Below are 27901 nucleotides of genomic sequence, written 5' to 3'. Positions count from 1 at the left end.
TTATGTATCCTCACTATCACCCTTAAAAATTCTTCATTAAGTAATGTTCCTCCAGCTGAGGAGGCCTAGTCCAGAACCTCTAAAATCTATCAGTCACTCTAGGCTTTTGGCCACAATGGGTCACTAGAGAGCTATGAAAGACATTGCCTCCACCCAGCATCTGCTCCATAGCCCAGAGAATGGACCACCAACTTCCCAGAGGACAGTTTGGCTTCACTTTCATTGGCTAGGAACAGAAGCTACACATAAACTGGTTTAAGTCATCAGAAACGAGTTTAAACCTGTAACAGAACAGAAGTTCAGTGCACAGAAACCAGTTTCAAAATGGCTGAAACTAGTTTAAGATAAACCTGGTTGAATGTAATATCAGACTCAACTTATTTGGGTCAAACCAATTTAAGAAACTTCTGTCCCAGACCTCCTCCTGCTTCAAGTTAAATCACAGTCCCCCAGCATCCCAGCACACTTTCCAGCCCTGGGCTGGGCTGTTCTATTCTGTCTGCTCCAGCAGAGAAGGGTTGGGAGGACAAAGGGGGGAAGGGGAGGAAGGGACTTACCCCACCAGGCAAAACCCAGCTGGGGTCTGGGGCTAGAGAGGGGGGTTGAACTTCCCTTCCCCTGAGTACAGAGCTGCACTGCCCTGCTAAAAACTGACTTTTGAATGCGACTGTGGACTACAAATCCCACATGAGCTGGAAGCAGGAAGAGGAAGTGATGAGCAACCCTGCAGAGTTCTGCTACTATAATTCTGGATGGCAAATCCCAGAGACCTCAGGGGCAGCAGGAAGTGGACAGGAACACACAACCCATGCTGGCTACATGCCAGATATGTGCTCTAGCACCCCCCAGCTTCTGGCCTGAGTCACTGCAGGCATGTGGCTGCATTTCCTGGATCAAAAGTGAATGTCTGTCCGGCTGTTTCTCAATTTAATCTCTTCGACTTACACTAACCTGCAAAGACTGAATCAATTCAGCCTCAGGCTCTTTGACTGTCTGTACTTAGCCATTATAAACAATGAGAGATAGCTGGGCATGTTAGTCTGAAGTCAGGCAGAAAGCAGGACAGGATGACACCTTAAGAACATTAAGAATTATGGGAGGCAGTGGTCATTTAGAAAGAGGTCCCTGTGACTTTAGTCCTGTGAACTACAAAAAGAGAAGGCAGCCAGTTTGTAAGAAATCAGTTCTCTCTTGTAAAATATTATTCTGCAGCCACTGTTGAAGGAGCAACTTTCAATCATAAAAAAATGTCAAAATAATCCATTAGTCCTAATTATGTATTTGCAACATACCTATTGCATTGCCTATATTTAACAGGGAAAGGAACAGAGGGAAACTCAGATGATGGTGTTTGGAGAAGTTGGGGGGTGGTAAGCATATGGGAGAATAGAGTAAGAGAGAGAGTGACCAGTAAGCTCTGGTTACTTTGTGCTGCTCCAAGCCATGTAGTATCAGGATGTGGGAACATAAGTGAAAAATCACATACGCTTTTAAAAATCAGTTTAGGACTACAAATACAGTATTATCCCTACTTCTATACTGATTATACAGCATTACTAGAGAATGGAGATTTTTGAGTGGCTTCATTGTACATGTCTGTACCTTGAAATGTTTTGATTTCTTTTCTGTCAACTTTAATGTTGAGTGACCTACCTTTGCAATATCTGCTTTGCAGATAAGTACATCTTTTTAATTTAAGTACCCTTAAGTTAGTGAAAAGTACACAAGTTGCCTCCAATGTAAGGTAGGTTTTATCCAGGTGCATACAGGGTAACCCGTTTGTTAATGTTTTTGTTTTCATTTTCCCTCTCTACAAGGATGAGGCCTATGGTATCACATGACCTAAAGTCTGTACTTGTGCATAATAAAGTGGTAACTGTGCTTTAGCAAAAATTTCAGCAATCAGACCCCAGAAAACCAACCAAAACCAGATGTTGTAATGAGTCTTTCACTTCTTTTACAACAGATATTTTGGAATACCTTGGTCTTGAAGTGTCTCATTGTTTCTAATTTAAAGTGAAATGAAAACTTTGGAAAAGGAAGATGAAGGGCTAGGAAAAAGGAATGGGGAGCGACGTGTTCTCAGCTCTGCTTGGAACTCCCCTCTCAGACTAAGATTTAAGCAGAAGCCAGTAAATGAGACTGGTGGCTAATCTGAGGCACGTGGGTTTGCAATGAGGAAAAGGAAACTTTCTGCCCTTGCAAAGGAGGCAATATTGTAAGGTGCTTGGGTCAGCAAGACCACAGATTATGGTGGCTAAATAAAAAATAGAGTCGAGAAGTTTACAAAGCTTTGATTAGAGAGATGCAGGCAAGTGCACTAGAAGTCTCTCTCTCTCTCTCTCTGTCTCCCCAGGCATTCCCAGGTCATTGCCTAGACTTTAGACTAGTTTCTCTCAGGAAGAACTAAGAAAAGAAGGTTCAAGAAAAACAGAAAAATTATGAAACTCAAACTAGCGATTATCATATTTGCAATAATACTAAGTACTATAATTACTATCTGGCTACTCAGGAAACCAGGCTGGTCTTAGCAAATGGCTGGGAGGGAGACAAGCTAAATATTTATTAAGCTACTAACATTTCCAAGTTAGCTAGAACAATAGTTGTATTTCCTGATGGCCAGTGTATTAAGGACAAGTTGTTGTTACACAGATGAAAGCAATTTCTTGCCATGTACTATCACTTCATGAACAATGGGTATTTAGAGGCGCAGTACTGATAAATGTACCATTCTCTGGAGTTAAACCCATGAGCCTATTGCTCAGTTCTGGTACCTGCTATGGAGGATAACAACCCCATGGATAAGGGAGCTAAAGTCAAAGCCTAACAGTTCACGTTACAAGCTGTGTGAGAGCTACTGCTGACCTTACTGAGGCTGCTCCATTTGCCTCCACACTCACTGTATCTGCAGCAGCTCATTTGTTTCCATTGCAATTCAAGATGTCCAAAGCATGACGGTGTCATATAAGCAGGGCTTGTGGACACACTGTGATTCTGCAGTCACTGGATTCCCCAAAGAAGCTGGCTTTTCCCCAGTCTGCCATGTCTTTCATGGCTTGACTTTGAACTTGGCCATTTTGCTGCACCTAGAAGCTCTACATGAGGGGGCAGCAACCTGTGGCCTGTTGACTGGATCTGACCCACAAAGCAATTTCATCCAGTCCGCAGGAGATGGAGGAAATAAGCAGCAGTGAAGGGAAAGATGAACAGTTCAATAGCAAGGCCAGTAGCAGCTTGCTGTGTGCCTGTGTCCTAGCCCTCTCTATTTCTCTCTGTCTTGTGCCCCTTTACTGCAGCCACTGCTACTCCTGACACTGAACGAGCTCTTGGTGGTAGTCTGTGGTGACAGCAATCCATGGCAGCTGCAGTAGAGGAGACAAGAACAGCCCTAAGTACAGAGTAAGGAGGAGTAAGATGGTAACAGGCAGCTTGGTTGAAGCAGGGGGTCACACAGGCTAGGGACATAAACTGGTATAAGTGATCAGAATTAGGTCCCTTCCAACCCTACCAACTATGAAACTGGTTCAAATCTGTAACATAACAGAAGTTCAGTGCACATAAACTACATTCAAAATGGCCAAAACTGGTTTAAGATAAACCTGGATGGATATTGTATCAGACTTAACTGATTTAAGTTAAATCCATTTATTGAACTGTCCCAGATCCCCTCCAGATTCAAGTTGACTCACAGTCCCTCAGCATCCCAAAATGTTTTGCACCCCTCAGCCCACAGGGTGGGCAAGCTAGCCTTGGCCCAAACTGTCTGCTCCAGCTGAGCAGGGAGGCATGCTCTAGTGCCTCCGGCTTGTGGCCAGAGCCATTGCAAGCATGCAGGTGGATTTCCAAGTGAATGTCTGTTCATTTGCTTATCAGTTCAGTTTACACAGCTTAGACTAACCTGTGAAGACTGAATTAATTCAGCCTCAGGCTTTTTTACTGTCTGCAAGGCACAAAGCTTACCAGTTAGGGCTCTGGCAGTGGCCGCTTTTGAGATGAGCTGTGCTAATTTGACCCACTGCTCCTAAAAGGTTGCCAATCTCTGTTCTGTGTTCCCTCTTCCCTGATGGGATCTGACTGTAGGTGCTTCTTCCTGTTTTAATTTCACCAGCCACAAGGAGGATGGCTTCCTCCCACCCTGATGCTCCTTAAAACAGGCAAGCAGAAAGCAGGACAACAGATCTCCTGGCCTTTTTGCTTTTTAATTTGGTCAGTTTCCCAAATGACAATTCACAAAAGAAATATTTTAAACAAACATTTGTACTACACCCTGTATTTGAAAGGACTGCATGGATGCTCATCATGTTGGAAAGGCTGCATGCTTACATATATGCTATCTAACGTGATTTACAGTATTTGGGTCAATGTCTGGGTTTTTACTATCAACTTTTTTTTTAATCTCTAACATTCTATATCTTCTTCAAAAGGCATCACAAAATCAAATTTATCAGCCAGCAGTATATCATGTTAAAAATTGGCAAGGTATCTTTACAATTCTCACTCAAGGAAAGGTTAGACAAATATGCATTAGGGTTACAAATTATAGTCTAAGAAGAAATCAAATTAATATGTAAATATCAAAAAATTTACTGCAAGAAAAAACCCCTCACAACATCATCTTTTCCTAAATTTGCAAATGTCTATTGAGCTTCATCAAACTAAAGAAGGAAGATGTCAAAACTTTGTTTTTTTCCACCAATTCTGCTTGTCTTTGTTCATAACTATCTGCTTCCATCCTTTGGCAGAGACATCTTTTGTGACCTGTTCTTCTTCGCTATTATAGTAGTAATTACTTTAAAGAAAACCAAAGCTGTTGCATAAGAGTAGAATTAATACATGGAAATTTGTTGACTAAGAGGATTTGTGCTGGCAACTTTATGCATGAAAGTAATTTTTTTAAAGGGAAAATGTATACCACACTTTCTTGGGCTTCAGAGATTAGTCACTTGAAATAAATTCTTTTCTGCCAGACAACAGAGATGGGAAAGATTCTGCTACCAAGTAATATTGGCCATGCTCCTGCAGTAGGCTTCTGAATTTCAGGGCACCAGTTCAAGATAGGAAGAAAATGAGGCTAGTATGTTAGCCACTTGGGCTCCTGTACTCAGTGTGCTATAATGTTAGAATGAAAGAACTGGTACTAAGCAAATACTTAATTTGCATCTGCTCTGGTGTGGTCTCTGTTCTTCCCCTCTTGTGTCTCCAACCTGTTTACTCAGACACTGCTAGCCACATACACCACACTGCCCTACTGCAGACACAGAAATGACGCACCAACTCAGTTTGATTTGTGACCTCTCTTTAAGTACGATGTGCAAAATAAAGACAGATGGTAATGGATAAACTCCAGGAACTGCAAAGCTGTCATTAGGTAACAGCTCTCACGCTATGTAGAGCGCCCTCAAATGAACTTCCGTATAAGCCCAAAGTTCTGTGCCACCCAGTGACACAAGAAGAAATTGCACCTAACCTTTCATTGAAATCATCTGTTAGTTGTTCTCAATAGGCCTGTGCAACGTGGCTAGTAGTCACTTCAGAATCGTCCGATTTGGGGGACAATGATTCTATTTGGTGATTCAAATCACTGTCACAAATCTCTTCGGCTAAATCTGATTCGGAGATTCGACTGCTGCCAAATCAGCCGAATCTCCAAATCTCTCACAGGCCCATCCCCTAACCGCTCTGCCAGCCCAGCAATGGCTGCCCCACCCAGCCCCAGCTCCCAGCACTCACCGGCTGCTGCTGGCTGGGGGGCAATCCCCACTGCCCCCACTGCCAAGCCTCTGCCACAAGCCCCCCCACAACCCCCGCCCACTCTCCCAGCCCTCTCATGGCTGCCCTGCCCACCCCAGCTCCAGCCCTTTAAGAAAAAAAACAAACAAACCCCAAACTCACCAGCTCCTGCCCAGCAGGGGGGCGATCCCTGCTGCCGCCCACCGCCTTGCGCTGTGTGGGGGGCTGTGCACGAGCCCCCAGAAGCCCTGAGAGCACTGCAGCAGCCAGTGAATCCAGGGCTTTCTTTTTGTTTTTTTTCTTAAAGGGCCAGAGCTGGGGCGGGTGGGGCAGCCATGGGGGGGCTGGGGGAGCAGGCAGGGGTCAGGGGGGCTGGGGGAGCAGGCGGGGGATGGGACCTGGCAGGGGTCCCCTCATGGTCCCCTCCCTCCTCTGCCCCCTACTTACCAGAATGGAGTCCAGGTCCAGCTCCCTGCTGCAGTGGGTGGGGGCTGCCCCAATCACAGAAGCTCTCTGAATCTTTTCTGAATCATTTGGAGAGCTTCGAATCAATTCGGACCTTTTAATTGGTCCCGATTCGATTCGGATATGGAGATTCGGCCACCGAATCAAGCTGAATCTCCTCTGAATCGAATCAGCACCCAAAGCTTTGCACAGCCCTTGTTCTCAACCTTTTTAAACTCAAGGCACTTCTCATCAGACTTGAGTCACCCCTCTACACCTTCTCACATTGAGCAGCACCCCAGTTCAAAATCTATTTTATTTATTACAGTGTTTACCTCCTTGCAGAGGGGGCAAGTAGTGGGGGCCAGGGAGCAGCTAGTCAGGGAGAGCCTGAGCCTGCACATCTGCTTATCTCCTCACACCTGAAGCCTGAGCCTGCCTTTACCAGCTGATCTTCTAACACCTTGCTGATCTCTCCACACTCCCTGGCACTCTTCCAAGGAACTCAGTGCACCCAGGGTCTCCTGGAACCCTGGTTGAAAAGTACTGCCTATATGTTGTATCTAATGGTCAATTCACCTGTTTAACATTTTAAGTTCTTAGATCTTAAGAACCTGGCCATTTTATGGCCTTGTTCCTGCATACTGGCCCTATTTTACTAGCTGCAATTTAACATTGAACTTTACACAGAATACCTCATTCTGGACCAAACAGTTCAAAATGCATTGCAAATAGGATGTATTCCAAATCTGTCTATCACTAAGCACTACTGTGATCATTCCAGGGTATCATTTTTCCCCTGGATTATTTTATTTTTTTTTTTGCAGGGTTGCCTACCCTTGTTGAACCCATTTTGTAAAAGTTTCAGATGCTGCCCTTGTCTGCAAGCCATGATATGGGCAAGGCCCTAATCTGCTGTGCAGCAAGTCCAACATAAATTCTGTAAAATGTTTATACATTGGTGACAGTGTGGTCTGGCAAAAATAAATTCAATTCAGTCTAATGCTTTTCAATTTTAAAAAATTAGGTTTTTAATAACTAGATATGTAAGTAATTTATGTAATCACTACAGTAATATTTGTATTATTTGAATTCAACTCATTACATTTTGTGTTGTCCCTGCATTTTCAGTGGCACTGGGAGGTGGTGATACAAGGAAACTCTATCCAGTATAGAAAAAACCATGTCTCAACCATACAACTTCCCTTATTTAACATTGGGTAAATTCTCCCCTACTCAGTCCCTAGGCAGGGACACTGCAACGAGAGTCCAGAAAAAGAAATACAAGTTTAATGGTATGGACAGAGATGAGAGGGTATAGGAAAATCTACAGATTTTTAGAAGTCTTTTTGGTTTTTACTTTGGGTTTTTTCCCAAGACCAGGCATTGAAAAATGCAAATTTTTAGAAAATTGCTAAGAAACTATTATGCAATATAGTATCTCTCAGAATGAACAGTGAAAGAAAGCACAGAAAAGAAACCGGTTGATATTGGAAAACATACACAAAATCAAGACGTAGGTTAACTTATAAAAGAGTTAAGCAGCTTCCTTCAATTTCTGCAAATCTTCAGTTTAATGGTACATTAATGTCAACAGGGAAGTTCAGAATCAGAAGTTATGGATATTTCAGACCGATTCTGATGAGAGAAGTTTCAAGGGAAAAATTGAACTGTGCTTACATTTCCAAGATTGCAGTACTAAGTAACTATTTAATTAATATTAAATTAATATTATTTATAGGATGGCTAGTTTTACCTAAGCTAAGATGATAACGGGCTATTAAACTGTCTGGTGTTTAGTACAGTTTGGATATGCACCAAAACTTACTGTTGATCTTTAATACTATGCTATATTAATGACACTATCATGAATTTGGGAAATGAATGTCCCCTAGCTTTTTCTCTAGGAATATGAGTTTGCTCTGCATCTGCATTATAACACCAGGTCTCTTTTTCCTATTTTAGAGGCAAATAATATAGTTAACTACTTTAATATGCAGTTTCATCTTTAATATTAGATATATTTGTCATTATTTTCATATGTACCTGAATTATAAGTATGCTTACCAGTAGCCTACTATATATGGGCAAAATAAATTGTGCATCATACAAGTTTAATTATTTAAAAAAATAAAGTTCAGCTTTAATAAGTAAGTCAGTAATGTGTATTTTTCAAAGTTTTATAACATTTCTGGGTTCTCTCCCTTCCCCCCTAAAAAAAAAAAAATACATTTCCAGACCTTCTAAGTGCCTGGAAATGTTATATATCTAACTAACGAGATAACAATGGCCAATGAAAATATTTCAATGTATTTAGTTTAATTCTTAAAGCACAGGACCTGTGTCTCTCTCTCACTTTTTGATTCACCTAGCATCTTAAGTATAAAGAATTTCAGCTCACTATGGGAGGGGAAAAACACAAGGGGACAAGTATTTCCCTTGTTGCACACACTGCACTTATTTCCAAATATTGGCAGCAAGTAGCAGAATGCAGCAACTGCAAGTAGTAAAAACCAAAACATGGCCAAGAAAAATCTATAAAATTTACACTGTACATACCCTAACCCCACTGTATGGATGCCTAATAAGCCTAAATACTTTCAGCCTTTCTAATCGTCAAACTCTAGAGAAGCCCTAATTGATTCTGGTAAAACGAGAAGCATTGAAATTTTATTATGCAACAGCTATGTCATTTAGTAAAGATCAGGAATAAGCCTTATTAGTTTGGGGCTTTGTTTGGCCAGGAAATACTTCAAGACAAATGTGATGACACAGGCGTTTTTAATTTGCCATTTCATGTTCGTAGCAAATTAGACGACTTTACTTGTTATTCCCAGCATTAAAAATGACAGGCTGCAAGGTTAGCAGTTTCCCTCAGAAGCTCTTGATGACATTACAGACACACATTGAAATCACGAGCAAATCAAAATGAATTAAGATCACTGCAATTCCTTATAATCTGAAACACTCCATGTGGTCTCTCTTAACATCAGCCCTGAATGCCAATGCAATGGAACAGCATATGCAAGTGGTTGGAGGTAAGTGAAGGGAGGGGTCAAATTCTGTGTGCTCTGTAGTATCAAATTTGTGGTAAAAAACTAACAATTACTAGAATAGTGGTAAGTGGAAAATAAATGCCCTATCTATTAACCAATTTAGAATGCCAATATAATACCCTAGAACTCTTAATCTTAAGTTATTTTTCTGGCATTGGTGATGAGTAAACTCGGAATACCTGATCTTAAATTATGTTTCCCATTTGTGAGCTCAAATACACGTTCACTGCAGAATCAATTTAGAAAAAAGGCAGCTAGGTTACAGTTGAATTATAATTCAAGGGTACGTTCCTTGGTGAATTACACTTCACTTAGGGTAAATAGGAAAAAATGTAACGGAATGATGTTAAGTGCAAAATATTTAATCTTGACCAAATATCACTGAAGCAGCTAGATGCAAATGAAAGGAAATACTGATTTTAAAAAAGAAAGAAATTCTAGCCTCCTGAACAATGAGGATTAGCAACTGAAATGTAGCCAATGTGAAAACATGTCCAATGTATTGCTGAATTTCAGTCCAGATAATATAATAAAAGTTACAGAAAATGTACAGCCTGGTAATAAAAGAATTGAGAATGTTATTATCCTGGTGGATTCTAGGCAGCCATGGTAAGTCTGCAACTGCGTAGTTTTTGGCTGGAGGTTTAATGAATTAGGTTGAAGCTGTGCCAAGCTTCACTGACTGAGACTCATGAAGCTCCTGGGGCTCACTTACAGAGGGGAAGCGTTGGTGGAGGTCTTCAGGCAGGCCTTAGGATGAGGGGGTGGCAGCTTGACGAAGAGAAGGGAGGGATAGTCAAGATGTATTATTTAGAGACAAGATTTATCTCACTGGTTTGCTAACTCTTCCTTGCAGAACTCTGGAATTATGATTGCTTGTACAGCATGGAGGTCTGTATTTAAAAAGTCAGCTACAGTCCTCTGCACTTAGCTCATTTATGGCCTGTCAGTAACCATTAGTTGGTATTGTCCAGGATACAATGTTGCCTGGAATACTGCGGGGGGAGGAGGAGTCCAGAGACTACACCTAGTAGGGCTATGCCAAGCTTCAGGTGGTGATTCGATTTGGAGGAGATTCGGCACAATTCGGAGTCTGAATCTCCAAATCCAAATCGAATCAGGGGACCAATTCGGGTCCCCTGGGGCAGTGGGGGGGAGGGAGGGAACTGCCCCCCCGCTGGCAGGAGCGGTGAGTGTGGAGTTTTTCTCAAGATTTTTTTTTTCTTAAAAGGCCAGAGCAATGGTGGGGGGGGCAGCCATGGGGGGGCTAGAAGCAGCAGGGTGGGTCAGGGGGCTTGTGGAGAGCTCCCTATGCAACATGGGGCAGTGAGGGGCAGCAGGGATTGCCCCCCACTCAACAGCACCTGGTGATTTGGGGCTTTTTTTCCCCCCCAAGTACCAGGAGCTGGGGCAGGTGGGGCAGCCATTGCCGGGTTGGGCCTGGCTGATTTGGAGATTCAGAGATTCAGCAGCAGCCAAATCTCCAAATCAGATTCAGCTGAATTGATTTGGGACAGTGATTTGAATCGCTGTCCCACGAATCGGCCAAATTCGAAGTGAATACTAGCCGCTTTGCGCAAGCCTAATACCTAGTGAAACCTCCAGAGATCAGGGCTCTAGTCTACCTGACTGTGGGAGGAACAAACCTAGATATGTTTGTGGGGAGGGGGATGATGGAAGCTGGGAAAATGGCTGGGTCTATGAGCATCCACCTTCCAAAGAGACAGGGCCAAAATTCTACATGGAAATTATTCTCCAATACAAAATCCCATGGTGAGGTTACTTCCTCCTGAAATGTGGGTGAGTGCACAGCCCTTAATACAATCAGTTTTTAGTTGTGCTTATTTTGACCAATATCTTCAAAAGTCTAAAGTTAGGCTCTTCAATCCATAACCGCTTTGAAGGCAGTAAACTAAAGGGTGTTCAGCAGTTTGGAAATATCAGGCTGGTTTCTCAGTACAGTTATTCAGAAGTACCTAACAGAGGTAGGAGCACAATTCTGATTTGCTTTTGGTGGGAGTTGTTCACTCCCTTAAACACTTAGGCAGATCCCACCGTCACAGCCTAACTCAATTTGAAAGCACCTCCTTTTGAAAATCTAGGCCTCTGCTTTTATGTCCCAAAGAGCTTGCTAAGAACTGTGTGCCTACTGCTATTTGTCACTTGACGTGGGTTTTTGAAAGCTTAAGATTTAAAAGGCTCCAAGTTTTATTGGTTTGTTTGGAAAATATTTTGGTGCAGTTTTTCCACAATAACTGCTTATCAAGAACTTAGCAGTGTGTTCAGATGGCTCGGAGGCTATTGCCTGAACTTAAGAATTGCCATTTACTGGGTCAGACTATCATGGAGGTTGAACTGGATATGATCAAGATTTTTTTTTTCCACTGTTCCTCTCACCTGCAGCCTCCAGCAAGGTCTATGAACCTGGCCCAGAGCTATGAGGACTGAAAGCAGTTTCCAGACTGTAATTATTTGTTGGCTAATATGGAGTGACGTGGATGGACTCAATCTGGTTCTGAGTAGATGGCCAGATGCATCACTAAATGACTCTTGCCATCATAATATGCCACTCTTGAATACAAGACAAGGGCTGAATGTACATGGGAAGTCCCCTCTAGCTCCTGGAGGCAGAGTTTCTTCAGGCTGGTGTTGAGAACCAGCATGAGGTCAACATCAGCAAGCATACAGTGATCCTGCCTGTGCTTTCCACGCTCCCAAGATAAGCAGTAGAGGCAGGGGACCCAATTCTGGCCCATTTAACCAGCTCTTCACAACAGCCTTCATTTTTTTTATGGAGGAAAAAGTTCTATATCTATTTCCAAGCTTAGCTAGCCAGTAGCTTCCAGACATCATCCCCACTATGACACCTCTCTTTTGTTAGTCAATGTACAATAAGCACTTTGTTGACTTTGTCTGACCTGTGCTGTTTTAAGCCTATGTGTAATTGATGGGAGACCTAATACCTAAGAGACAGGGGACACTATTTCCCTGTGTTTCTTTTTGCTCAGAAGGGGCTGAAGCAGCAATCTTGACTTAAAGGCTGACTCTGATTGGAAAATAAACAACTATAAAGTACAATAAATCCCATTGAAGAGTCCAGTCAAAACATCCCAATGAACAGCTAATGCCCGGCTAATCAAGTCCAGATGTCATTGCCTTGTCTGGCACTAATTGGTTGGCTGCAGAGTAAGTAACTGTGTAACCTGAAAGAAAGCCTTGCCTCTTGCAGTTAGCATGAAATACTATGAGTGAAAAGTGAAATTGTTTTTGTTTCCTAATCATAAGGTTGTTACAAGCACCTGACCACTTTGCTAACAGAGGTGTAGGGAGCCCATTTTCTCAGTCACAGGAATGAGTCCCATCTTGGGTATCCTTTAGAGGCACCTCGCATAATGTTCCCCCAGAGCGTGAAGCTGCCTTTGACATCAGATTTTTTTTTCATTCCCAAACAGTTCTTAGTTTATTTATTTAACCAAAGGACATGCCTTAGCAGATTGCAGTTAAGTTCTTAGATAAAGGCAGTTGCACATTCCAGCTGGAAAAGTTTGAAATAAAAGACACCAAAGAAAGCAATCACTTTCAAATATAATTTTTTTTTTAAAAAATCAAAGGACTGGAGATAAGTTGGGAAATAGAATCCAAGTTAGATTTTAAAATAAGGTCAATCTTGTCCATCTTAATTCATATGGCCTGGAAATTCCACATATGTCTGTATGATTCTTCATTGCTAGGGAATGGAGAAAGTGACCTCACTGGTATTTTCCAATGCTTCTTTTAAATATATTTTAAAGGATCACATTGTTTATAAAATGTATATTATAATAATGTATAACAGGACAGAAGCAATCTGTACTTGTCAGGAAGGATATGATTCACAATCAGACATCACACTTTTGATAAATCTACTTTAAGGGGCGGGGAACCAAAACCCTGTTCAAAATCTACATTTTAAAGCCCTGATTCTGCCAACATTTCCAGTCATAGTTAAATTTATGCAAGCAAAATATCCCATTGACAGCATTCACATGCATAAGGTTAAAAACACAGCTAGATAATTATTTCTTTGAGGAACAACTAATAGGATCGTGCACATTGTGATGCACAAAACTAGATTCTTAGAATGATTTCTGTATTCAGTGAAAAAGTTACATTCGTGGATCCATTTCAGATTACAGATTACTGTAATCTAGTACCATCATTACTAAATATGTAGATCATTAAAATATATGTTTACATCATTAATATGTTCCTTAATAATTAGTAATATCATTATTTGAATACATTATTATATTTATTTAGGCATTTAAGAGCTATAGACACAATTGCATCAAAATTAAATTGTGCTTGTGGTTACTTCAAAGCAAAGTTTTCTTGAAAAATGGTCATAAACCATCATAAGCTTAGCTTTAAACAGTAAAGCAATTGAGTGGTGGAGCATTGTGTTATTTTTCAACTATCTGTTCACATCTAACCATATATTTCAGCTGTAATCTGCAAGTGGATAACATGGGATTTGAAATACAGTAGATAGCTGTACAAGACAAAACCCCTATCTAGCTGCTTAATCCAGGAGACTGGGCTGCATTTAGCCTTGTTGGATCTACATATCTGTTCTGTATTTAGTTCTAAATCTTTCAGAAGCTGGATGTTCCCGCAGAAGAGTCACAGGAGCACAAGCAGGATTAAACAGCTTTCTCCGGATGTTTTGCTATTAGCACTGTGCATGAAAAATCTAGCCACATTCACACACTGTGGTACACTATGAGCAGCAACAGAACTCAGTTTTTCCACAATACCAGACAGTTTCAGGTTTCATATATTTTTCTCTATTTTGTTGGGTTTTTTTGTGGAGAGAAAATGGAGAATTTAATCATATGTCATATGTCTGGGCTCAGAACATTTCCCACAAACCTGCAAGACTGCAAATCTGAATGAAAAACTACTTACTGCAAGTAGGACTAAATACAGAAACAGCAACCTCTCAAACTTTTAACCAAATTGCCACTTTTATCACCTAACAGGTATTTTCTGGCCAATGGTCTTGGTCTTGTGTGCGTTAGGCAGGTGGTCCCATTAGAAAAATTATCACCACATTGGTACAAGTCACTACCTGTTGGCAACCTCAACTAAAAGGCATGGAAAGACTATTGAGACCTTATTCCCATTCACTCCCATGCTCCTTTGAGGTCACAGTAAAGGCAGACCAGAAAAATGGTATGAGATGTGTGTTTATCCCCTCAATCTGGTTCTCCATGGTGTCAGTCTCACAATTTTTATGAGCAGAAAATTAGGTGCAGAATTTTAAGAATTCTGTAATGAGCTGGAATTCCCAACTGTTCGGGAAGTTCTGATACATGCGAACGGCAAATCATGGGAGGGGAGCGGCTGACATTCGGTACTGTAGTTTATTCATTTGACTTACTGAAATGTTACGCAATTCTAGACAGAAAACAGCCAGGGAAGTGCAAAGTGTTGTTTTTTAATTATTACTAGTATGGTAAATTGGACAAAATGAGTGAATTCCAAACAGATTTTTTTCAAGTCCAGAAATATTAATGCACAATGACATTTAATTTAAAAGTCTCTATTTATCTCTAGAAACTGTAGGACACCAGACTGGATCTTTTTAAAAACCATCAGAGCAGAAAAGTTGACTGTTAAAGGAAACTGTTAACATTCAAGTGAGAGGCATTTGGAAGAAAACTAGTAAAGTAAACTCAAGGGTTAATGAAAGTAAATGAGATAATCCTCAATGATCCCCTATAATCCTCACAGTCTGAGTGCAACTGTCAATCACTGGGGAAGAATTTTTTTTAATGTATCCCCTTATGAATAAGTCATTTCAAACTGAGTAAACTATATTTTTATATGAAATGTACACAGAGAAAGAGAATATAATATCTATATCTATATGTTTCAAACAAAAAAACATCTTACAGGGCAATTTCCGATTTGAAGGAAAAAACAAAGTAGAGCTTAAAATACAGTGTGTAAATGTGAAAAATATGAAGTTTCTTTTAGTTGTTACAATCTATTCAAGCTGTCTGTTCAAACCAACTTACTGCTTTTCATGTAAGTAGCAAGCAATGAATCTACTATGTAAAAAAAAAAAAGAAAGAAAGAAAAGAAAAGAGACTGTTCCCATAAAATTAAAAATTACTGTTTAACTGATTGAGCTAAGCAGACCATGGCCTGTAACAGTTTCTTTAATGTTTCAAATCTTTTCAGAAAACTGATGGCATGAGAAATGCATTAAATCAATGGTGGCGTATATAAGGCTTATACGACCCTAGTATGTGCCAGTAACAATATAAATAAGTGTTACAGAAACCTGGTCACCTTCCAAGATAAGAACTACTTATGGCTGACTTCTCTAGCAGCAGTTAGAAAGGGCTTTTCCTAGCTGATGCCAGCTTAACTCTAGTTACTGTTTTTGACAGCTTGTATTTGCAATGGAGCTGCAGTTACCCTTTTTGAAGTTTCAGCTAGTGTAGAATTTACCTGTCTGCTGTTCCTGTGGAGTGGATCAATGCTAGCACATAATACCAATGTTCTGCGCACTGCCCTGGCTTGTTGCTCCTTTCCAGAAGCAAGTCAAGGCTTTGGCTTCATTCTCTAAAGCCGTGTAGGTTATTTGGGACTGACTACTACTCTGATCTTCATCTGCTCTTTACGCAATGGAGACCTTCTCCGTGATGTTCCCTAGATGTGTACTCTTGAGAATTGGTGGGCAGGTTCCTTAGGCCTGTGCAGCTTACTTCTGTGTGGCTCGTCTCTGAAAGCTGGGGCTTTGAGTAGGGTTCATCTTCAAAGCCAAGATTTGCTCAGTACAAACTAAGTTCTAAACTGGTGCATGAGATGCACCCAGGTCATTGAGGTGGATGAATGATTAGTTACAGTATACACGATAAATAGGTACTTGTTCTGGGGAATTATGGTATAGCACTTTGGATTTTGAGTGTCTAGAAGTCTATTTACTTAAAACTTCTGTAGAATTTAACTAGCTTTTCTGTACCCAGCCTTTACTATTACATTCTGCAGGTGGGTTGTTTTTTGTCTGTTAAATGCTATAGCTATAGAGACACTTCACCCTTGCACATCTATTGAGAAACTCATGCCACTACCATTTCCCACCTGTAAACATTCAAAGCAAACTTTGTGTTGCTTGAACCTTCACTTCTAACCTCAGGCTGACTTGGAAATAAATGTCCGGCTCTCAGGTTTAAAGGGAAACCAGCGTGGTAGCCATTTGGCCTGCGGCCAGGATTAAAGTGTTAATGCCATGTCTGTCAGCCTGTCATTTAAACATTTACCAAACTGCTGACCACTTCTATAAAAATACGATTAAACCAGGATTAGGTTTTTCCAGGGTTAAAGTGATGTAAAAATGCCAGGAATGTCACATCAAGGCCAGCTCTTTTTATTTGTATTGTAAACAGGCAGGATTTGGAGGCTACATGTTTATTAAATACATGGCTATATCCCTTCTACATATTTTAACTTTCAACTTCCTAAAACAAGCTACAATTACTCACTACTTCTAATAGCCCCAGGGTATCACATGGTGAATGCAGAATCCTTCACAACACTGGTTCATTTATAACAGATCAACGCTGTTCATACTGAAGGAAAGATGCAATTCAGCATCTTACCATTGTAGGGTTGAATTGCAGTGGTTAAACAACTCACGTGACACATGGTTAATGCAACTTGTCATCAGAAACTGACTATAATAAATGATGCTCTCACCCGAATCTCATAAATGCTAGTGTGCATTGTCAACAATTTGTGAATTTGGTTTATGCCAGAATTTCGTGTGTTGCTATTTCTTTCAAGTTATTTTGTTATCCCAAGTAAGACAGACACTGCCTTAGCAGGAAAGACACAAAGCCCTACAAATCCTTATTACATCCTCTGCTGGAAGGGGCTGACATTATCCCACAAAAGAGTCAGTGGGTGAATCTACATGTGCAAATACTCTGGGTTGAGGGGACTTCCCATGTACTCTAGAGTAAACTCACCCCAGGCAGGCATCTACATGTGCAGGGAAGCAGGAGCAAATTTGCTCCTCATAGCAGCAGCTGGCTCCTGCCCCTGCTGGCCCTATTCCAGTACCCTGCAGCAGCCAGAGGGAGCTCTAGGCTCCCCCTGGGTGCTAGCCCAGGTGCTGGCAGGGAGCACAGGGCAGCTGTCTCCTGGTGGGGGCTGAGAAATTGTTCTCTGCCCCTGGGAGCTGTCGGCTGCCAGGGCAGGCTCTGCCACTAGAGCCCAGGCAGGGAAAATGTCCTCCTGCCCTGACAACAGGGAGCTCTCGGTCCCCACTTCGCGATCATGGGGCTGGGGATGAGAGATTCTTATCTCCCAGCCCGAGCTGTGAAGTCACGGGGCCCAAGCTGGGAGATTTTTATGGATCATCGCTATAGCTATAGCATTTAACTTCTTATAAGATTCTCCCAGCCGGGGTCCTGTGACTGTGCAGCTCAGGCTGGGAGATAAGAATCTCCAAGCCCCGATTCCCCAATCTCAATTGCGAAGCAGGGGCTCAGAGCTCCCTGCTGCCGAGGCAGGAGGACATGTCTCCACCCAGGGACCAATGGCAGTGCCTGTCCCGCCAGCAGGCATCTCCCAGGCGCAGGGAACTGTCTCTCACCCCTGCTGCCCAGCTGACCAGGAGCACATTTGCTCTTAGTCCACTGTATACACATGCCGTATTATGCAGTAAGTAATTGGGAGTAAATTTGCTAGCTGTATTTACAGATAGCAAATTTACTCACAATTGGAACAAATTACTGTGCAGTAAGCTTCTGCATGTATAGATGGTGATCCTTACTGCACAGTAATTGGCTCTAATTTCAAGTAACTCGTTTTATGTAGGTACACCCAATAAAAAAGCTAACTTTCTTAGTATCATTGCAAGGAAAGATAGAAATGATCCAGTGAATAAATATACTGCGATATCCAAGCCATACTAAACCCTCAATCTCATGAGCACAAAACATGGAGAAAATATCTTAATGGCAGCAATTTTGTACTGGACAGGGAGAATAGACTAATGTGTTTTGTTTTGTTTTTTTCCATTTTTAACTGTATAAATAATTTAAATATATTCAGCCCTGTTACATTTAATTGCATAATCCAGAGAAACATATACACATGTAGGCACAGGAATGGCACAGTTAGGAAATACCTTTTGTATTCTGGAAAACCACAGAATTGCAGGTCAAGCTGTTCCAAAAACTGTATAGAATTTTTCAGAACAGCAAAATGGATTCTGTGGGTCCTAAAGTAGGGTACGAATAGAAAATCAGGTAATTGCAAGCAGACCTAACTACTGAATCACTAGAATCTTAACCGTACAGATGCAGAAAGAAGCTTCAGCTGAATGAATCAAGGCTTCATGTGAGTGGTCCAACTGTCACTGAATTCAGGAAGATTTTTGGCACTGACTTCTACAAGAGCAAGACTGATTATTTTTCTGTCGCAAGATACAACAGACAATTTCCAATTTGGAAATACTTAGTATTACAGGGAAAGAATAGAAAAACACTGTGGTCATACACTGTCCGAAAGATTCAATCTTCCGCTGATACAGCTCTAGTGATAGAGGGCATTCTTTTTTCTGAAGAACTAGTGTAACTATACCATTTCCAGCAAGGAACTGCCATGGCACAAAGATCTCAGCATGATGACAAGGGTGCAGACAGAAGTTACATTTGTCGCACAATTGGGCCCCTGAAAGCAATCTACAGCCGTGCTGTGACACGTGAGCATGGCATGCACAGCATTTTAAAAGCAGCTAATCATGCAACAAATTAGCCTCATCTAATGAGGGATCAGATGAAGATGCTCCAGTTTGGAGTGCCTTAAGGAATTTTGTTCCCTAGGGTCAATTCTTCATGTGATCAGGGCTGTGTTGATGCAGCCCAGCCCTGCCCCAGATGCTGTCTGCAGGAAGGGAGAGGGGAGATGGGAGGGGAACCAAGCTGTGGGCTGGGGTTTGTTCAGGCTGAGCTGGAGGGGAGGCAGGTGGATTGAAACCCACCCCCACCTTGTGGCCCCCACAGTCCCCTCCCCTCCAGCTCAGGCTGGGCAAACCCCAGCCTGCAACTTTCTCCCCTTCCATTCTCCTCCCTCTCTTCCTGCAGACAGCACTGGAGCTGGGAGGAGGGGTGGAGCTAGGTAAGAGAGGCTGCAGGCAGGCTTCTCCACTCAATCAGCTCCAAAGTAGAACTCAGTTTTCCCCACTCCCACCCCCTCTTACTCAACAGGTGAACGTCTGTTGGATTGGGGGCTGCTCTAACTCATGGTGCTTTATAGAAAGCACCATGAGTTAGAGTAGGGGTCTGCACATCTGTCAGCACCCCTAGTGTCACATCACCTATTTCTAAAGTTGCTCTCTTGCACACTCCCTAATCAGTCTCCCTGTTAGAGTATTCTTATTTGCATTGTTTTTTTCTTATTACAGTTTTATTTATTACTTTATTTTATCTTTACTTACAGAAGAGAACAGAATCTCATCCTTGGAACATAGCCTTTTTCAATGGATTCAGATAAAATGGTTTGTATAGGGATGATCCTACCTCTGGTGGTGGCAGGGAAGTGGGGTTTGAACTAGATGATCTCTGAAGGTCCACTCCAGCCCCACTTTTCTATGATTCTGTGATTCTTTGCCCCCACCATCTATAGTACAGTTCTGGGTTTTCTACAAAGTACTACAGCTGCAGTCTAACTAGTATTGAATAAAAAGTGCTGGCCTTTGAATGTAATGCACAGATATGGTTCTCTATAGAGATCACTGCATCTTTTTTCATCAGCTGCTATAGGAGACCCTAACCCTGCAAGCTTGCCAACATGTAAAACATAGATAATACAAAGTCAATAGGCAGTTTTGCCTGAGCAAAGACTGAAGACTCAGTTATCCCCCGACAAACAGGAATCTAGTGAATAGATTTCTCCCCCCATCTCTAGCTTCTATCATCTGTATTAAAATATAATTTTGCTTCCAAGAAAGAGAAAAGGCTTCCATCTTCTGCCGAGTTTCCAGTATTTACAAATATCAAAGAACTGATCTTAATTTCATCTGATACTTTAAAAAGCTTTTTATTCTAAAATAAATTATTGAAATGTGGATTTGGTAGGAAGGGTTGCTCCAGTAATGGAGTTACTGTGACTATGCAATCAATTTCAGGGATTATATTTCAGGATAGAAACATTTATCATTCTTCAAGTCAAACTGAGGCTTATCTTTATACTACAGTCACACACTATGGCTTAAAGCTACCATAGGCAGGGAAGGATTCAGTGAAGGAAAACTTTCTGATATTCCTGAGGTCAGACCATGAAGAATATGTAATAGGTATATCAGATACATTTAGACTAAGCACAGCCAATCAAAAAGTCAGAGGCTGAATCAATTCAGTCTTTGCAGTTTAGTCTAAAATGCACAGATTAAATTGAAATAGAAGTGAACAGACCTTCGATTCAGGAATGCAGCCACATGCCTCAATGGTTCAGGCCGGAAGCTGGGGGGTCCTAGAGCACTGCTTTCTGGCAGGTAGCCAGCATGGGCTGTGTGATCACTTCCTCTTCCTGCTGCCCCTGAGCTCTCTGGGATTTGCAGTCCAAAATCCAAGCAGCAGGACTCTGCAGGGTTGCTCATCACTTCTTCCTGCTTCCAGGTTCCACAACTGCAGCCAGTAGTAAATTTGAGCAGGGGAAGGGGTGTTTAGCCCTCCCTTCCTGGCCCCTGACCCCAGCTGGAGTTTGCCTGGGAGGGCAGTCCCCCCTACAGACTGGGCTGCATCTAGGGTGGCCATCATAGAGGGCATTCTGGTTTTCTGCTACTCTGTCCTCTATTGATACAAAACTTTCAAGAGAAAAACAGAGGACATAAAGGCATCTGGTTTCATATCAATAGAGGACAACTGGACTGTCCTCTATGATGGCCACCCTAGCTGCATCCCCAGCCAGGCTTGCTCCCCTCACCATCTTGTCAGCCAGCCTTCACAGCTCCAGTTATGGAGCAGACTGGCAGGACCATCCCTGCTCTTGAGCAGACAGCACAGCCCCACTCAAAGCTGCAAAGCATGCTGGGAGATTGTAATCTAACTTGAACCAGGAAGCGGTCTGGGACAGAAGTTTCATAAACCAGTTTGACCCAAATCAGTTAAGTCCGATACTACATTCAACCAGGTTTATCTTAAACCAGTTTCAGCTATTTTGAAACTGGTTTATGCACACTGAGCTTCTGTTCTGTTACAGGTTTAAACCAGTTTCTGATGACTTAAACTGGTCTATGTGTAACTTCTGTCCCTAGGGCCAGTGTGAGTCACCTGAGGGATGCACAGAGATTTGCTTCCCATGGACCAGTAAACTGTTCCCAAGTAGAATCCATATTGTGTTAATTCATTTTCATTATTGTAATTAGGGTATTCCTATGACAAATTTCTCATATTTCCCAGGAAGGCTCAGGAATTTAGAAATGAATCTACTTTTCTCTATTAATTACTATATTTTTCTATTAATTACTATAGTGGGCTTATCTGCTTTGGTTAAAAAGAATCCATAGGCTGGAGGTTATTTAATTCCCTTTTAGCATTCCATAATAGGGTATGATCCTGTCACAATTTCTTTCTGGACTATATTCCAAGGCGTTGAATTTATATTGGTGCACATGGATCAGAATCTCTCTATTAGAGCAAACCTCTTTTCCTTCATACTGACTCTTGCTTAGGGCCAAATTCTATCCACAAACACATTATATCCACAAACAGATATCAAAATCAGATATAAAAGTTTTTTCTTGATGTCTAGCCTAAATCTGCTCTCTATCAGTTTGTGACCATTGTTCCTTGTTACCCCTGTTCACCAGGATGCCTCTTGGGGTAACAAAAAACAAAGGTCACAAACTGAGAAAATTAAAATTGACTAGAGAATGTTACCCTGCCATTGAATTCTACAAGATGGATTCAATATTATCAAAGGTATGCAGTTTCTATATTAGACCTATTCAATGTCCATGGAACCCTGTTAGTTTCAACTGATCATATTACGTAATTTTTTTCCATAAAGAAATACCTGGTGGATCCTTGTTGTTGGATCCCACCTGCCCAGCCTAACCTACTAAAAATATCCCCACTCTTTGAGAAAAAGGAACACGGAGATGTAATCTTGCAGAGGTTTGCTTTTAATTTCCATGGAACCAGAGTATTGTCCCATTGCTCTATGCCAGAAGTTCTCAAACTGTGGTCCACGGACCACCACTGGTCCGCGAGCTCCATGCAAGTGGTTTTGCAGAAAGGTGACCAAAGCTGACAAACACCTGACTTCCCAGAATTTTGCTAAAAAAAACAGGCACATCCATTGCATTAGAAAGGTAAGACTACTGATATTAAAATATGAGTTGTGTGCTTTGATCTGTAGAACAAAAAAAAGTTTATTAAGTCATCTGTCTAGAACCTCAGCAATTTTCAAGTGGTCCACAAAAAAAAAAGTCTGAGAACCACTGCTCTGCTACATGGGGGCTCATTCACGTTGCACAAATTCACTGGTTCCCACCTACTTATTCTGCACACTGCAAAGTTACTCCCATTCTACTTGGCTCACATGCTCCAGTAATTCAGTAAAAATGCTTTGTGATGACTCTTCATTTCACTGTTCATCAGCAGCACTTCTGAACTGTTGTTCTTGGGAATGAATGACACTTATAGAGCTAGTGACATTGAAAAAACGATAGCAATCTTCCCATTCTTATCTCTTTAACAAACCCAGCCCTAAGTTCCTAGAAAGCTAAATCCTCTCTGTAAATCAAAAAATCTGTTGACTTTGGGTTCCACATAAACACCTTCATTCATGCTTTGCCATGACCCATAGGAGTGGGGTGAAATATTCTACTGTGCTGGGAAATGGCAGCTTTAGAGCCAAATTTAGCAGCTAGAAAATTTCCCTTGGCTTGTAGGTGCCGGAATTCTAAACTTGTTTCATGACTTACAGACAAAACCATGTCTACGTTTTATTTCAGGTGTTATATACAAAAAAAACTCAGAAACTAAATGAAGAACTGGCTGTGTCTTTGCCTATTAAGAGTCTTGGAAAATGCTGTTTGGAGCCAGAAATACAGTGTTCTTGGCTCTATACTAAATTCTTTCTACCCACCTCAGCTCTAATTTTACTCTGCCATTAAGTTACCCAAGAATTGTAAACAATAAGTTTCATTTCAGCCGAGACTATCATCATTAATCCATACAAGTACCTTGGTCATGCAAAAGGCGAGCAGCCAGTGGCAACCATTCCACACTACTAGACCAACTGAAGGTACACTAATGACAGTAAATAGTGAGAAAGTTTGGAGGGGGCAGAGGAAATACATAACAGACAACTGATACCACTGACTTTTTCTCTGACTTCTGAAATTCTGAATTTTGTTTGTTTGGGTTAAAGCTATGTATTCCAGTGACAAATGGAGAAAGGATTTCTTTGATTAATGTTTAACATTCCATCCTATTCAGCCTATTCATAAGGATGCAAATTGCCCCCAACAGGCCCGTCAGCAAAACTAGGAAGGGCTGGACTGGCCATTCTCTCTCACCTTAAAATCAACCATAGAAAAAACATTAAAAAAATAAAAGCCTCTCCCAGTCTTCTTTCACCACCAGAAAGCAGCAAAAATACATAAATAGTAGAGCTGCGAGAAATTTTGCCGGCCGTTTTGTTTCGACACTGTTTTGACCAATTTCAAGGTTGAAACAGCAAAATTGAAATGACACAAAGGCCCTCGAAATACACTCAAAACAAAACAAGGCTGGTCGAAATGTTTCGAAAGTCTAAACATTTCAACCATAGGCTGGGGATGAGCAGTCACTCCAGCTGGGCTGACTTTCCATCCCCAGCGCAAGATCCGGTAGGGGGCAGCAGGCAGCCCAGCTGGGCTGCTTCCTGGTCCTCCACGCTAGATCACGCCGGGGACGGCAGGCAGCTCAGCTGGGCTGCCTTCCAGTCCTTTGCACTAGATTGTGCCAGGGGCAGCAGGGCTGCGATCTGGCATGGAAGACTGGGAAGTAGCCCAGCTAGGCTGCTTGCCGGCCCCAGTGTGATCTAGTGCAGGGGATGGGAAAGCATCCTAGCTGGGTTGCCTCTTGCCCCCAATGCGATCTAGTGCTGGGGATGGGAAGTCAGCCCAGTTGGGCTGATTCCCTATCCCCAGCAAAACTCAAAACAGCATCAAAACAGCCTCTGTTTCAATGGAACGGAATGGAACAGCTGTTTTGATTCAAAATTAAATTCAAGATGAAACACTGTTCCATCGAACTATCGAAACTCAAGGCGAAACAGAACGGTGCCATTTTGGACAGCCCTAATAAATAGGTCTAAACCAGAATTGACAAAACAATCCTGTCCAAATCACCTCTAAAAGCAAAAGCTTCAAACCAGATTACTGTTCCTGTGGGCATCAGTGCAACTGAGAACTCAGCACAATACATAAAGGTATATGCTAGGGCTGCGCAAAGCTTCGGGTGATGATTCAATTCAGAGGAGATTCGGCCCAATTCAGTGGCCAAATCTCCAAATCAGAATTGAATCAAGGGACCAATTAAAAGGTCCAAATTGATTTGAAGGTCTCTGAATAATTCAGAAAAGATTTGGAGAGCTTTGGCGATTTGGGCAGTCCCCACCTGCTGCAACAGGGAGCTGGACCTGGACTCCATGCTGGTAAGTAGGGGGCAGGGGAGGGGGGGCTGGAGGAGGAGGGAGTAGACCATGGGGGGACCCCTGCCAGGCCCCATCCCCTGCCTGCTCTCCCAGGCCCCCTGACTTCTACCCGCTCCCTCAGCCCCTGCCATGGCTGTCCCACCTGCCCCAGCTCCTGGTGTTTTAAAAAAAAAGTCCCCACTCACTGGGTGCTGCCAGGTGGGGGGGTGATCCCTGCTGCCCCCCACTACCCCACGCTGCATGGGGGACTCTGCCATGAGCCCCTCAACCCCCGCCTGCTCCCCCAGCCCCTATGGCTGCCCTGCCTGCCCCAGCTCCAGCCCTTTAAGAAAAAAACCCAAAAGAAAACACAAAACTCACCAGCTGCTGCAGCGGCCTCAGGGTTTCGGGGAGCTTGTGCACAGCCCCCCAAGCAGCATGGGGCAGTGGGGGGTAGCAGGGATCACCCCCACACCCAGCAGGAGCCAATGGGATCAGGGTTTGTTTGTTTTTCATAAAGGGCCAGAGCTGGGGCAGGCAGGGTAGCCCTGTAGGGGCTGGGAGAGCAGGCAGGGGTCAAGGAACTCATGGCACAGCCCCAGCAGTGGGGGACAATGGGGATCACACCCCCACCTGGCAGCAGCTGGTGAGTCAGGGCTTTTTTTTCCCAAAGTGCTGGGAGCTGGGGCGGACAGGGCAGCCATTGCCAAGCTGGCAAAGTGGATGGGGGATGGGCCTGTGTGATTCAGAGATTCGGCAGCAGCTGAATCTCTGAATCAGATTCAGACGAATCTATTTGTGACAGTAATTCAAATCACTGAATTAAATCACTGTCTCCTGAATCAGCCGAATCCAAATCCAAAGCAAATACTAGCCACTTCGCACAGGCCTAATATATGCACATATGAGTTTAGTATCTGACCCTCCAAAATTAGGTCACATACATTCTTTTTCCAGTGGCCTAAAGGGTTTAACACCTGACATCCCTAATAAAATAATAAATAGATGACCAATGACCTTTAACTCCTCAAAACATGGTATTCCATGGCACTTAATTTCTACATGCTTTCTTCTGTGTGCAATTTCACTTCTCAAAAACAATACAGTTGACAATTTAAAAGAAACTGAGGAAACATATTCAAAATGAATGAAAAGTATTGCTTAAATAGTTTAGAGATTGCTTAGCGTTTTGCACGATGAATTAATGCAGCAACTACACAGTTAGCAAGTTCCACTGTGTGCAGATGGAGGGCATGTGAGAGATTATGTTCTTTTCTTGAGTCAAAAATACCAAATTGTGGGGCCCTTTTTGGACTCCTCAGTGCAGCTAGATACTGAAATGGCCCAGGTGGCAAAAGCTAATCTGTCCATCTGTGATCAACTAGGACAGTAATGTCAGATGCAATCATTTCAGACAGATCTCTCCCTGGAGATATGTGTTTGCTTTTTATGATTTCTGAAGAGAAGTTTTTAAAAAATTGACTGTTTTGAAAGGAGAAAATGGTTGTTCCCAGAAAGGTGTAGCATAGTCTTTTAGAAGACTTCGGAATATTGCAGCACTGTTGAAGTACTTCTATCGTGACGTGCAGCACCACCTAGAAATCCAGCCCTGAGGTTCCTACCCTAACACATTAGCCTGCAGCAGACCCTGCTATTACAATCTGGACTTCAGAATAGACTCCCATCTCTGCTTAGCTGTTACAAACTATGTAGCGGTTGGGTAATGTTGACAAAATCTGAGCTTGTTGTGGATGCCAAGTGTGGCCTAATCCAAAACATTGGGGGGAAAAAAAGAAATTTGAGCCAAACTTATATTTGGATTGTGCCAAACTTATTCGAGGTCAGAGAGGAAAAAAAAAGTCCAATTTTCTAACAGCCGAAGAAAAAATCCAATTTTTTTATGCTGACAGACTCTTTCCAAGGACAAGGGGACTTTGTATTCTTTTGAATCACGTGCTTGTTAAAAAACAGACCTGAAAATAAGAGTGTGCTGGTCTTTGTTCTCCATTAAAATTGGGTTTGTTTCAATGCTTCACTCTAATTGTTTTTCTCAGTTTCAGATAGAAAAAATAAGTGAAAAACAGTCTCCAGAATCCTTTGCCAAAATTTACAACAGTTTTAAAAATTATAATCAATCCTATTCTTATAAGGTGCCTTTCAGCCTACAGTGACCTAATCAATATTATTTTACAAATAGCATATGTTCTTCAGCTTACCTGGTTGGTATTAGTCTGCCTCTCTACAGGAGTGAAATCCAAGGGCTACTGAAAGGAAACATATCACAAACAAAATGATAAGACAGATAAAACACAGAAAAAGAGTATGTCAAGAATCCTTAAAAAACAGTGGGGCAGCCATTAACAGGGAAATTCCCTCTCCTGGCTCTAGTCGTTCTAAGACAGTTCATTCTTCCCAGAGAGGAGCCCAGGATCAAAGGGGAAAAGTTTTCAGCTAGCAATGATGAAGCCTCATTTCCATAGGGTACCAGTACTAAACCATTGAAGTCCCTTGCCTGGAGAGGAAAGCAGGCAAACAGGCAGCAGAGCTTAAAATGAGTCTTTGCCAGGAAGACATTCTGCAGCTGGCCTCTGGCTCTCCTGGGACAGGAGCTCAGGTCTCTGGGCAGACTGGAACTGCCCCAAGCTTTCAAGGAAACAAAAAAGGTGAGATAAGACCCAGGCATGTTGCCTCTGGTGGCTTTTATTCCTTCTTTCTGCCTGCTATATACCTTTGGGTGAATAAATAATACTTTTGTTTTGAAAAAGCTGGGTAGTTTTAATCAGATGTTGGTCACAGGCTCCTTGGCTAGGTAGAGACATGCAAAAAGCCCAACGCAGAATTGATCTAAGTTGCACGGTTTTCTGTAAGCAGCGTACTTTAGATCAGTAGCGAACAGAACTTACATTTGGCTTTAGCATGGGAGAGGGGGACAAATCTTAGACCGGTTTCCATCATTTTTAAACCAGTCTGTGTGCACCGAAATT

General features: G+C 42.2%; 1 long non-coding RNA gene across 1 annotated transcript in view; it reads right to left on the bottom strand.

Annotated features, from left to right (window-relative positions):
• LOC109282466 (uncharacterized) overlaps nucleotides 1–27901 on the bottom strand; it is a 237135-nt gene that overhangs the window by 8187 nt on the left and 201047 nt on the right. Inside the window, exon 4 of the long non-coding RNA XR_009464322.1 lies at nucleotides 27134–27181. This is a non-coding gene — a long non-coding RNA (uncharacterized LOC109282466). The remainder of the gene's footprint in view (nucleotides 1–27133; nucleotides 27182–27901) is intronic.

Source organism: Alligator mississippiensis, chromosome 9, assembly GCF_030867095.1.
Source record: "Alligator mississippiensis isolate rAllMis1 chromosome 9, rAllMis1, whole genome shotgun sequence".
Taxonomy (NCBI): Eukaryota; Metazoa; Chordata; order Crocodylia; family Alligatoridae; genus Alligator; species Alligator mississippiensis.
Note: the sequence above shows the minus strand (reverse complement) of the source record. Positions and strands in the feature narration are given on the sequence as shown.